Here is a 12,886-nt window from a genome sequence, read left to right on the forward strand (position 1 = left end):
TTTTTTTTTTTCTTTTTTTTATTGTTTATTTTATTTTCACTTACTGAATACGGGACAGACTTGACTGGGGTAAAGAAGGGGAGAAAGAAAGAGGGAAAGAGAAACAGCTGAGAAGAGGGACGGGGGAGAAGGGCAAAAAACAAACACCAACAGAATGAGCAAAAAAAAAAAAGAAAAAAAAAAAAGAAAAAAAATGCATATATCAATCACCTGGATCACCTGCTGAGAAAGAAAAAAGAAAGCAAGCAGAAGAGAACAAGAGTAATAGAATAAACAACATCACAATGATATATGGGAATATGACAGTAAATACTAAATATTAAACATTATTGTGCAGCACATAAGATCAACAGAACACAGTGTGCTTTGAGGTAGGAGCCAAAAAGGGTGTAGTTTGTGGGTGTGATCACCCGTGTGTACACCTGTGAGCATGGACGCGCTTGTTTTTTTTTTAAAAAGGTTCCTTCATGTAATGATCTGCTAGAGGGTGTTGGGGGGGGCACAGCCCCGTCCTCCAGGGCATGAAGCAGGTATAGAGGAGATCAAAACTCCAGACATCCAGAGGCCCCCAGAACACAAGAGACCAAGGAAGACCAACAGAGGGGCAGCCGCGCCACTGTCCCAGAAAGAGCTGAGGAGAGTCCCAGATGAGGGCTCACTCAGCAGCCGCGGAGCAGAAGCCAGGGGGAGTTGCAGTGACGCGCCCGTGAGCTCCGCCGGCAGCCAGCCGTGCCTGAGTGACCGAGCCCCAGGCCGAGAGGCCGGGGGCACCCCACCTCCGAAGTGGCCCAAGCGAGCCCCAGGCTCCAGGCCCCGATAAGCGGCCGCCAAGGAGTGAGCCGGTGTGTACCTGGACGCCCATCCCCGGACACAAAGAACCACCAACGCACCGATGTCTGAGGGAGTCCGCCACTGGCAGGGGAAGTGGTGGTAGGGGGAGATAGGCCTCCAAACCTTGGAGGGCCTAAGATGTCCCCAGAGAGGTGGCGCCTGACACCCAACCTGACATATAGACACAGACATACAGGCACACACATATACAAACATCCATTCCCACCCTCATGCTCTCATATGCACTTACGCCAGGACCGCCTCCTACAACGCGGGTCTCGCCACTGGCAATATGAGCGCCTACAAAGCGGCCTCATACGGCGTGCAGCGCGCGGTGAGAGATGCCAAACGCCGGTACCGGGAACGTGTGGAGTCCCACTTCCACCAGGGCGACACACGGAGTTTGTGGCACGGACTACGCACCATTACGGACTACAAAGCCAGGGACACTGCGCTGATCAACGCTGACTCTGCATTCACCAACGAGCTGAATCAGTTCTACGCCCGTTTCGAGGTTAGCCAGGCGGCTAATGCTATCTACCGCCTGACTACCGAGGACAGTGACGTCATCAGCGAGAGACCGGTGACCAGCATCGCGGAGCATGACGTCCGAGCGGCACTGAGGAGAGTGAACACAAGGAAAGCGGCGGGGCCAGACGGCATCACCGGCCGTCTGCTGCGCTGCTGTGCTGACCAGCTAGCAGGTGTGTTCACTTACATCTTCAACGAGTCCCTGGCGAAGTCTGTGGTCCCCACATGCTTCAAAAGATCCACCATCATCCCTGTGCCCAAGAACAGCAAACCCTCATCCCTGAACGATTAACGGCCAGTTGCACTGACCTCGGTAGTAATGAAGGTGTTTGAGAGGCTGCTGAAGAACATCATCTCCTCCTCCATCCCAGACACCACAGATCCGCTGCAGTTCGCCTACAGATCCAACAGATCCACAGAGGATGCCATCGCCCACGTCCTACACACCACTCTCAGCCATGTGGACAAGAAACAGGGTAACTATGTGCGAATGCTGTTTGTTGATTACAGTTCAGCGTTTAACACAATAGTGCCCTGCAGACTGTTCACAAAGATGAGGGATCTGGGACTTAACAGCCGTCTGTGTGCATGGGTGTTGGACTTCCTCACTGGCAGAACTCAGGTGGTGAGGGTGGGCAGGTGCTTCTCCAACAGCATCACCATCAACACAGGAGCACCTCAGGGATGTGTCCTCTCGCCACTGCTCTACTCCCTCTACACTTCAGACTGTGTGGCCACCCATGGCTCCAACACCATTGTGAAGTTTGCTGACGACACAGTGGTGTTGGGTGCCATCTCCAACAACGATGAGGCGGCCTACATGGACGAAGTGAAGAATCTGGCATCGTGGTGCCAGGACAATCACCTCCAGCTGAACGTCAGCAAGACCAAGGAGCTGGTGGTGGACTTCAGAAGGAGTCAGCACAGAGACTACAAGCCCATTATCATCAATGGAGCTCCAGTGGAGAGGGTGCAGTCCTTCAAGTATCTTGGTGTCCACATCTCCTCAGACCTGACATGGGCTGCCCACATTCAGGTCCAGACCAAAAAGGCTAGGCAGCGCCTGTATCACCTACGACAACTGAGGAAGTTCAGGGTCTCTCCAAAGATCCTCAGGATTTTCTATACAGGCGCTGTGGAGAGCATCCTCACACAGAACATGACATCGTGGTTTGGGAACAGCTGTGTGAAGGACCAAAAAGCTCTCCAGAGAGTGATCCGTACAGCAGAACGCTGCTGCAGGATTGCTCTCCCCCCGCTTCAGGACACCTACACCAGGAGATGCCGGACTAGAGCAGCGCAGATACTGAAGGACCCGTCCCATCCTGGCAACAAACTGTTCCAACTTCTGCAATCTGGTAGAAGGTTCCGCATCTTCCGGGCAAGGACAGAGAGACTCAAGAGGAGCTTCTATCCCCAAGCCATCCGTGCCCTAAACACACACACCCGCCCTCTCACATCATCTATAATTGACTGAGACAGGACTCTTCCAGACACTAAACCAAGGCACAATGTACATTTCAATTCCTTTAATTTTAAATATGTTTATATTGTCTATCCTGTAAAATAGTCAGATGTCTATTCATATTAATGTACAAAATTCACCTGCTTGCTGCTACTACTGCACATTCACCCAATGTATATACTATATATATATATAGTATATAGTATGTGCAACGATACACAAAATTCACGGTTCGGTTCGGTTCGATACTTTGGTGTCACGGTTCGATATTTTTTCGATACAAAAAAAATGTTCATGCCTTTTTAATTTGTCATTTATTAAAATTATAAATATATATTTTAACTCAAAAGTACAGTTTTTAAATTTAACCCTAACCCTTGTGCGTGTTTTTTATTTTGACAGCGAATGCGCACCTGCGGACCACTTATGTGCAGCCCTGGTTATTTAGCTCGTCATATTGCAGCCACAGAAATTCTTTTGTCCATGAAACCATAAAGCTGCACTTTCTTTTTGCCTTATAGTCTGATTTGTCATAACTTCTCCGTTTTGTGGTAAGCTTTTCTTTGGCTGTCACTTCTTCACCCTGACCTGTCTTATTTGGCTCAGCAGAACTGAAATATATATCCTGCTGCTTTTACACACGCACTCACATAAGCTCAGCGATTCTCTGCGCGATCAACCTCTCACATGTTTAAGCTTGCTGCGGGAGATTTCACTTGTAATGTTTGCATAGTAAGCTAACGATTAATAAGACGATGTCAGAGGAATTGGTGCACAAATTATCATCACTCACAGATCAGTGCTGTCGCTCTCTATACACAGTTCGCGCGATTGCAAAGTGAAGGCAAAAAACAAGCGCAAATTCAAACGCGATTTCAATATGTCACATTAGAGCTGGGCGATATATCGAGTTTTTAAAACATATCGATATATTTTTATACGAGATATAAGATGTGACAATATCCTTTATATCGATATAGTCTATGTTACGTTATAATTATAGTTGTGGAGCCGCAAGTTTGCCTCTCTTTCGTCCACTTTTGTCTCTACACAACGTTACTCCGCCTCGCCTTCACTGAAGACAACTCCCCCTCCTCCCCCATCGCTTCACGTGCAGGCAGCGACAAGACGGACACGGCAAATCTCCGTTAACGAGTTACTGCGCATCGCCCCATGCGTGGGGCTGGACGGCGTCAACGTGTTAACGAGCTAAACATGCTAACGAGCTAACCGCGCTAACGAGCTAACCGCGCTAACCCTAAAATCCTTTCATTCTCTCAAAAGTTGACAGCGCGCCTTATGTATGAATTCTGGTTGTGCTTGATGGCCGCGAACCGATTTTATGTGGTACACGGCACTCAGCAATCTGTCAAAAATGTTTGAGTACGACTTTGGGAAGCTACGGAGCTGCACCGCTTGATAGATTGTCGGCGCATTACGGCTACCGAGGAGCTTCGCGGAGTGATACGTACTGTGCATCAACGTAATATTACCATATTGTGTGTGTATAAGGACCATAAATGGCACCTGTAAGAGACGTGGTTATGAAGCAGATTTCAAACTCCAGGCTGTCAGTCACGCAGTAAAACTTGGAAATAGAGCTGCTGTGAAATCTGTCTGTCTTTGTTATTACGCTCAGCGTCTTTTAGTTTACATTTTGACTGCACAATTGTGAGCTCTTTGTTTAGCACAAAAACAACCTTGTTTTCTTTTATTTATGGAGCATTATTATTTAATGAATGCTCATAATTTAATTTTGAGTAATTTTTCATGTACATCTGTGCTGTATGTTAATAAAAGTGCCTGTGTGACATCTGGGACACAGCTTTGACTAAGAACTCTCTTTTTGTTCTTACTTTATGGCTTAAAAAAAAATATCGAGATATATCTTATATCGCCATCCAGCTAAAAAATATCGAGATATGAATTTTGGGTCATATCGCCCAGCCCTATGTCACATATTGACAGTGTCTCACCGATGCCAATGACATAACTACCCAGCTACATTTCTGAAAGAATGCAAAAGCATTGACATATATTTTTCCTTCCTACAATAGCCCGACGGGCAGGGCAGAGATAGATTTTGGTAGCCTGACTGAAAAAATCGCTAGCCCCGGGACGTCAGGCTAGCGATATTGCGAGCCCTGTATCTGATTGAGGAATCACTCATCTTTGGAAAAGAGAGTTTATTACAGAGAAATGGCTCTTTCCAAAATAAAAGCTATACTATACGCTTCTTCTGGGCTATATTCTCAGCAGCATATTAAACATATCAGGACCCCATAAGGAGAATCATGTGCTAACAGCTGTCTAAATGACTCGGCTAAAGTTAGTAGCATGCTTGCTTGTTTTTTTTCTGTTTCCACTTGTCTTTGCACTAAGATGATGTTGGCGTAAATGTGCAGTCATATTCGTTGTGTTCCCACTAGTGCTTTCAGGTTAATCTCGTTGAAATGACCTTAAAGCCACAACACGGCAAATCTCCGTTAACGAGCTACCGCCGATCGCCCCGTGCATGGGGCTAGACGGCCAACACGTTAACGAGCTAACTGCGCTAACACACTAGTTCCCACCCATGTAATTGAGCATTGCATGGCACATCCAACATACTGTTTTACTTTAGTCCACGACTCGCTTACCTTCAGGGTCATACGTCACATGAAAACCAAAATAATTCCAAACGCCAGATCTGAATGAGGGTGGGGGAGGTCCATGTTGCAAGGAGAGCTTAACTTCTGTCTCGCTAGCTTGCCCTGCGCTCTTCCTTCTGACGAGCCTAGGCGGAGTAGTCGAGCGCAGATTCACTGAGCGCTCAACACAGACAGCATCGTCAGAAGGAAAGTTGATAAAATAAATTACAAATTTTGTATTGTTCGATACATATGCGTACCGAACCGAAAGCACTGTATCGAACGGTTCAATATCGATACGAATATCGTTGCACCCCTAATATATACCGTAATTGTCGGGCTATAAGCCGCTACTTTTTGCACAAGCTTTGAACCCTGCGGCTTTTAGTCAGGTGCAGCTTTTCTATGGATTGTCCGTGATTTTTGTTATATCGTAAGACGATTTGTTTTGTTTGTTCCGCTGTTGTACGGCACTACGTTGCCTGGCGGAAGGGCATGTGATCAGACACACAGTATCTGGGTTCAAGAGTGGTATGTTGGTCACGTATCCATCCGCCAGGCAACATAGTGCCGTACAAGTAGCGCGAAAAACAAACTTCAAATTAACGCTACGCGTTCAGCGGGAGTCGTGGATGACGAGCGGCGATAAACTTGCGAAAAGCAAGTTATGCTCAACTCCACCGGTGGAATCTGACAGCGTGGAAAAGTGTGAAAACATCCACGATCACCAACGGATTTCGAAGGGCTGGACTGCTGCATGATGGAGAGGAGGACACCGCCACGGCCCTTCTGAGGGTGTTTGACTCTGACACTGACAACGAGGATTTCTTTGGTTTTGTAAGTGACAACGAAGGAGAGAAGTGGAGAGTGGATGACGAAGCCATCCTGAGCCTGTTCGTATCCGACACTGGAGAAGAGGACTTTGGTGGTTTTTAGTGTGCAGGAAGAAGAGGAAGATGGTGGTGAATGACTGACTTTTCTTCTTGTTAAAGCCGTGTCACTGCACCTGAGCCTAAAAGGTAGTCTGAATCTATTTTTCTGGTGTGCTGTAGGTTATTGTTATGTACTACATTTGTTACTCATTTATGAAGCACAGTACATGTTTCGTACTTGTAATTACCGCTACTTGTACATATACCTAAAAAGTTATGCAAATATGTACCCATAACTTGTTTTTCAAAATATTAATAAAAGGGGTGTGTCTCCAAACAGCCATCTCTTTCCTGACAATTCCCTTTGTGCATATTCTCTTACATATGATGAGTCAACATTGAAACACCTGCGGCTTTTGGTCAGGTGCGGCTAATGTATGTACAAAACAGGATTTTCCCCTGATTTTAGCTTGTGCGGCTAATATTCAGGTGCGCTCTGTAGTCCGGGAAATACGGTATATATATATATATATATGTTCTTCCTCTACACCCCCCCCAATTTTTTTGCACATGTCGAGGAGCGTGTCAGGCTACATTTCACTGTGTGTTATACTTGTATAACTATGCATGTGACAAATAAAGAACCTTGAACCTTGAACCTACTCCACACTCAACCAACGTGGAGACAGACATAGAGACACGCTGTACACACGATCACACTCCCCAAGCGTACTCTACGAACCGGGTCTAGGTACCCTTGCCCCTGGAGGGGAGAACTGCACCCAGACCCAGGTGGTGTTACCCTTTTCCCTGCGGTGGGGGGAGGCAGACCGCCCCGACTCCGCAGCAGCAGGGAGGCCCCACACTCCAGACCGCAGTCGGACGGCCAACTCCTCCTCCTAGCCCCCCCGCTCCAGCAGGCCGCAGAGAATGGGGGTGAGAGAAGACTCCAAACCTCCCCCCACCCGCTCATTGTAGTGTTGATGCATGTGTGTTCTAAGGTGCATTTAAAACCCAGGAGGGCATGGAGCTACCTGCCAGAGAGCAGCAGGTAAGCGCATGGTCCCTCCTGTTAGCCCTCAATGTCTACGTGTATTTAAAATTGAGAGGTGGGCAACGACGCCAGAGGTGAGGTACATAACATCACTGCGAAGGTTTCTTTAAAGTTGGAGAATGGCCTAAGGGCTGAACTCTTACCTTGGATGCAAGCCAGTTTCACTATTTTGACAGAGAAACAAAATAGGTGAGGTAGAAATAAAGTCTGCATGTGAAGTATGACCTCACATTGAGGAATTCAAACTTCATGAACAAGCCATTGTTAATAAGGAACCTGATCTGTTTTGCCCAAAGGCAAACTGTGTACATTGCAGTGTCACACTAACGCCTTCATTTGCATAGTTCCAGTAAAAACACATGGATATCAACATCAGTCAATGTCTGTCAATCTGTTCTTCTCACTTTACTTTATTATTTTGTTATAGTTGATTGATTTCCATTTATATGCTTATTTCTGCTGTGTTATTTTTAATAGTAAAATTCCATACATCCATCTTCTTCCGCTTATCCGGGGCTGGGTCGCTGAGGCAGCAGCCGTCCTTCTCCTTAGCCACCTCCTCCAGCTTGACACCAAGGCGTTCTCAGGCCAGCCGAGAGATATAATCTCTCCAGCGTGTCCTGGGTCTGCTCCAGGGCCTCCTCCTGGTGGGACATGCTCGGAACACCTCACCTAGGAGGCGCCCAGGAGGCGTCCTTGTCAGATGCCCGAACCGCCTCAACTCGCTCCTTTCGTTGTGGAGGAGCAGCGGCTCCACTCTGAGCCCCTCCCGGATGGCGGAACTTCTCACCCTACTTCTGACAGTTTGCCAGAATCTCTTCGAGGCAGTCCGGAAGTCTTTTTCCATGGTCTCTCCGAACTCCTCCCACACCCGAGTTTTGCTTCAGCCACTGCTGCGTGCTGCTCGGCCTGTCGGTACCTATCAGCTGCCTCCAAAGTCCCACAGGCTAACCAAACCCAAAAGGACTCCTCCTTCAGCTTGATGGCTCCCCTCACCTCTGGTGTCCATCATTTGGTTCGGGGGTTACCACCATGGCAGGCACCAACTACCTTGCGGCCGCAGCTCAGTGCAGCTCAGTGCAGCAGCCCAAAAATCGATCATCGACCTGCGGCCTAGAGCATCCTGGTGCCACGTGCACTTATGGACACTCTTATGTTCAATTATGGTGTTCGTTATGGCCAAACTGTGGTTTGCAATGAAGTCCAATAACAAAACACCGCTCGGGTTCAGATCCTGGAGGCCATTCCTCCCAATCACGCCCCTCCAGGTCTCGCTGTTGTTGTCGTTAATAGTAAAATTATTCATGAAAATTCAAAGACCTGAAGAGTGTGTGTGTGTGTGTGTGTGTGTGTGTGTGAACAGTTGGTATGCCACTGATCTTGGCCTCTCTAATTGGTTGTGTGTGTACGCCAGTGATTCTTCTTGGGGTTTTTTACATTTGGTAAGGACACACGCAGCACTTTCTGGACAGTTTGAATTATGAGGACAGGGTTGATGTCCTCAATCCAGGGCCGGGTCGTGGGGGCAGCAGCCCAAGCAGAAGACATGGCACGGGAGCCAGGGGAGCGCGCAGGGATTTATTGTTGGATTATTCTTTACCTCACTGTAAATAGACACATTGTTGTGCACAGAGTCCTGCATTTTGGGTCCACCTTCCCCACATCCCTACGGCTTGCACTGGCAAACCGTGACACTGATACTCTCTTTCTGGCCAGACACATGGCGGCACTTCTGCTATAATTTTGTTTGTATTTAACAAAATAAAAACGCTGACATAAGTGTACACAGTTTTTGACTGATAGTGAAAATTGTTTTTAAAGACCTTAATTTAACATTTCACTCAACAACAAACAAACCCTCCCTAACAAAAAAAGGAACTTCAAAGGCTAAATTACATCATATTTCTTCACGTCAATATACGGGCTGCAAGTAGGGGTGACGTGGGCTACAGGTGGCTTCTCGGACTGTGAGTTTGAGACGCCTGCTCAATTGATAAATTGCAGGATTTAGGTTATAAATACATGTTCATATTTATTTTACAATCAGAAAGAAAGAACAAGAGAAGGGAAAAGTGCAGGACAGACAGAAAGGTGACAGGCTCAGATTGTATAAACTACTACGAAACTGGCATTATATTTCCTGTTTGTGTTATTATTTGTTATAATAGGGGTACTAAATAAGGCGAGAGCTAAATTTAACCACAGTGTGGATAAGTTAGCACACTGGCCAAATGTGTGGCTCATGTGAATAAAATACCATTATGTAACTTAATGAGTGAACTGTCTGCACGTTTCTCCTTAAGACAGGGGTGTGGGAACTCCAGGCCTAAAGGGCCGGTGTCCTGCAGGTTTTAGATGTGTCCTTGATCCAACACAGCTGATTTAAATGGCTAAATGACCTCCTGAACATGTCTTGAAGTTCTCCAGAGGCTGGTAATGAACTAATTATTTGATTCAGGTGTGTTGACCCAGGGTGATGTTTAAAACCTGCACAAACCTGATCCATCTAACTTGAGTCCTCTCTTTTCACAAGCTAGAAACAGAGTTTACCCCTCATGTGAAAGAGAAAGTAAAAAGTGAGCTGTTGGAGCTACTATCCATGATGTAAAGACCCATCAGGATATCCAAGATGATGGCCCCATGTGATCAGCTACTTATTATATCTATAACTGGAAGTTTAGTAGAGGTTGGGGTCTGCCACACCAGGCAGGATGCCCATGAAATAGCACAGCATCTCTCAGCACCGAGTGAGATGTTAGCAGCCCAACTGGTCGCAGCAGATGGCCGCTCCTCCCTGAGCCTGGTTCTGCTTGCTCATAGGGGTTCATATGATTAGTGGGGTTTTCTCTGTTTACTGTGTATTATTGTAGGGTCTTGACCTTGTAATATAAAAAAAACCACCTTCAGGCAACTATTGTTGTCATTTGGTGCTATATAAAATTCAATTGAATTGAACTGAAAAAAACGGCTCATAAATAGTTTGTCTAATGTGCGGTTTGGTGTGCATCGTAATTTCCCTTTCATGTATCTTTCTCTCCCTGCTAAAGTATTCTGTTCACTCAAATGTGAAACCCACCTCTCATGGTTTGTAGAACACCCTTCTCTCCTTCTCTGCCATCTGTCTGTCTTGGCTTCCTGCCTGTCCTCTTACAAACCCTACTTAGGAAATACCTCCCCAGATCTCAAGCAATGCTTCTAAACTCACAACCCACAATAATTAGTTTCAGCTTCACAGCTCCACATAAACTATGCCTCACCCTTTCCACAGACCCTCCCTTACTATAAGTTTTAAGTTTAGTGCCAGGTCAGAATATACTTCTCTGTTGATATATTTTATAATTGTAAATAAACCGAGTGAACACCAGCTCACTGAAGCCGTAGAGAGCAGGCAGACAAGTAATCATGTGGAGTGTAAGAGTCCTTTTCAGGGAAGGTTTTGAGAAAATGGGCACTGCAGGACTCAGAAGACATCAACATGAGGTTCCTGGCACACTTAATGAGTGAGGTAAATGAGGTATGTACAATTCAATTTTATGTTTACAATGCCATACGTTACCTCAATGTGCTATATATTGTCGAGAGAGCTCTAACAATCAAATGACCCACTATGGGCAACTGCTTGGCAGTGGGAAGGAAAAACTCTCCTTTTAACAGGAACAAACCTTTGGCAGAACCAGGGAGGTGCAATGACTGTGGCAATACAGAGTGGTGTATTAATGCATCATGCATCATGATAGGCCCCCAGCAGCCTAGGCCTATTGTAGCATAACTAAAGGAGGGTTCAGGGTCACCTGATCCAACCCTAACTACTCTATCAAAAAGAAAAGTTTTAAGCTGATATTAAAAGTAGAGAGGATGTCTGTCTCCCAAATCTAAACTGCGATTCAGGAGACAGGGTTCTCTCCAAAGAAAGGTTTTGGATTAAAGACCAAGGACCATGACTGACAATATATTTAAGGTCAGTAGTTTTACACATTATGAAGCAGAAACTTATCTCCATATTACACAATATAGTTCAATTAAAAGCATTTCATAAAGTTTAAAGAGTTGGCAACAGAACATAACATCACTGCGAAGGTTTCTTTAAAGTTGGAGAATGGCCTAAGGGCTGAACTCTTACCTTGGATGCAAGCCAGTTTCACTATTTTGACAGAGAAACATGTCTATAGCTCTTTATATGAAAATATAAGAACTGGTGGTTGCCTGCTAGACCCTGAGCAGCTGGCTCCTTAGAGCAATGACCCAGCTCCCTCTGAACTCCTAATCCATCCAAATAAGCTGTGTCTGTGAGGTAGAAATAAAGTCTGCATGTGAAGTATGACCTCACATTGAGGAATTCAAACTTCATGAACAAGCCATTGTTAATAAGGAACCTGATCTGTTTTGCCCAAAGGCAAACTGTGTACATTGCAGTGTCACACTAACGCCTTCATTTGCATAGTTCCAGTAAAAACACATGGATATCAACATCAGTCAATGTCTGTCAATCTGTTCTTCTCACTTTACTTTATTATTTTGTTATAGTTGACTGATTTCCATTTATATGCTTATTTCTGCTGTGTTATTGTTAATAGTAAAATTCCATACATCCATCTCCTCCTGCTTATCCTTTTAAGTGTGTGTGTGTGTGTGTGTGTGTGTGTGTGTGTGTGTGTGTGTGTGTGTGTGTGTGTGTGTGTGTGTGTGTGTGTGTGAGAACAGTTGTTACGCTACCTATCTTGACCTCTCAAACTGGTTGAAAGATATACCACCGAAAGTATGTGAGAGCGTTCTTGTCTGTACCTGCATGTAAAAATAAGAGTCAGCAGTATGCTGATTTTATCTTTTTGCCTGAGGCTAAAACATTAATGAGAAGGACTAGCATTTTCATTTAACACACTACGCATTGACGATAGCGTCCCTGGAGTCATTTGACTTGATTTATTTATTTTCCTTTATTTTGGAGAACGCCTTAAAGTGCCCAAAGGCAAACTGTGTGCATTGCATTGTCACGCTAACACCGCCATTTGCATCATTTCAGTAAAACTTTATGGATATCAACATCAGTCTAAATGTTGATCCATGATTGAAATGGAGTATTTCACAGTATGTGTGTAGGCACCAGTCATTTGATCAAAATACAAGGTTCCAACAATGATATAAGTTCATATGAATTAATTTTCAGATGACTTGCAGATTTACAGATGACTGTCCAACAACAAACTACAGAGATTACAAGACTACAGTATGAAATGGTGACATCATAGGCGCCATGGTCGATGGACTCAAAACTAGAGCAGGGCGATATGGCCAAAAATATTTATCACGATATATATTTGAAAATTTGCGATAACGATATAACCGACGATATAATTGATGCGAGACAAAATACAACTCCACAACATTACTAGCGCAAAAAGACAACCTTCCATTTATTTTCACTTAAACAAGAAGCTGGTTTTTATGTACATTAAAGCTTTATAAAAATGTAACAGTGCAAATGCAAATTCCTTGCTGAAAGTTT

General features: G+C 45.2%; 1 long non-coding RNA gene across 1 annotated transcript in view; it reads right to left on the reverse strand.

Moving 5' to 3' along the window:
- LOC309691763 overlaps positions 1-12,886 on the reverse strand; it is a 26,414-nt gene continuing 13,528 nt past the window's right edge. Inside the window, exon 2 of the long non-coding RNA XR_014272105.1 lies at positions 1-219. This is a non-coding gene — a long non-coding RNA (uncharacterized lncRNA). The remainder of the gene's footprint in view (positions 220-12,886) is intronic.

The sequence above is a fragment of the Aulonocara stuartgranti genome (genome assembly GCF_965226115.1).
Source record: "Aulonocara stuartgranti genome assembly, chromosome: 17".
Lineage (NCBI taxonomy): Eukaryota > Metazoa > Chordata > Actinopteri > Cichliformes > Cichlidae > Aulonocara > Aulonocara stuartgranti.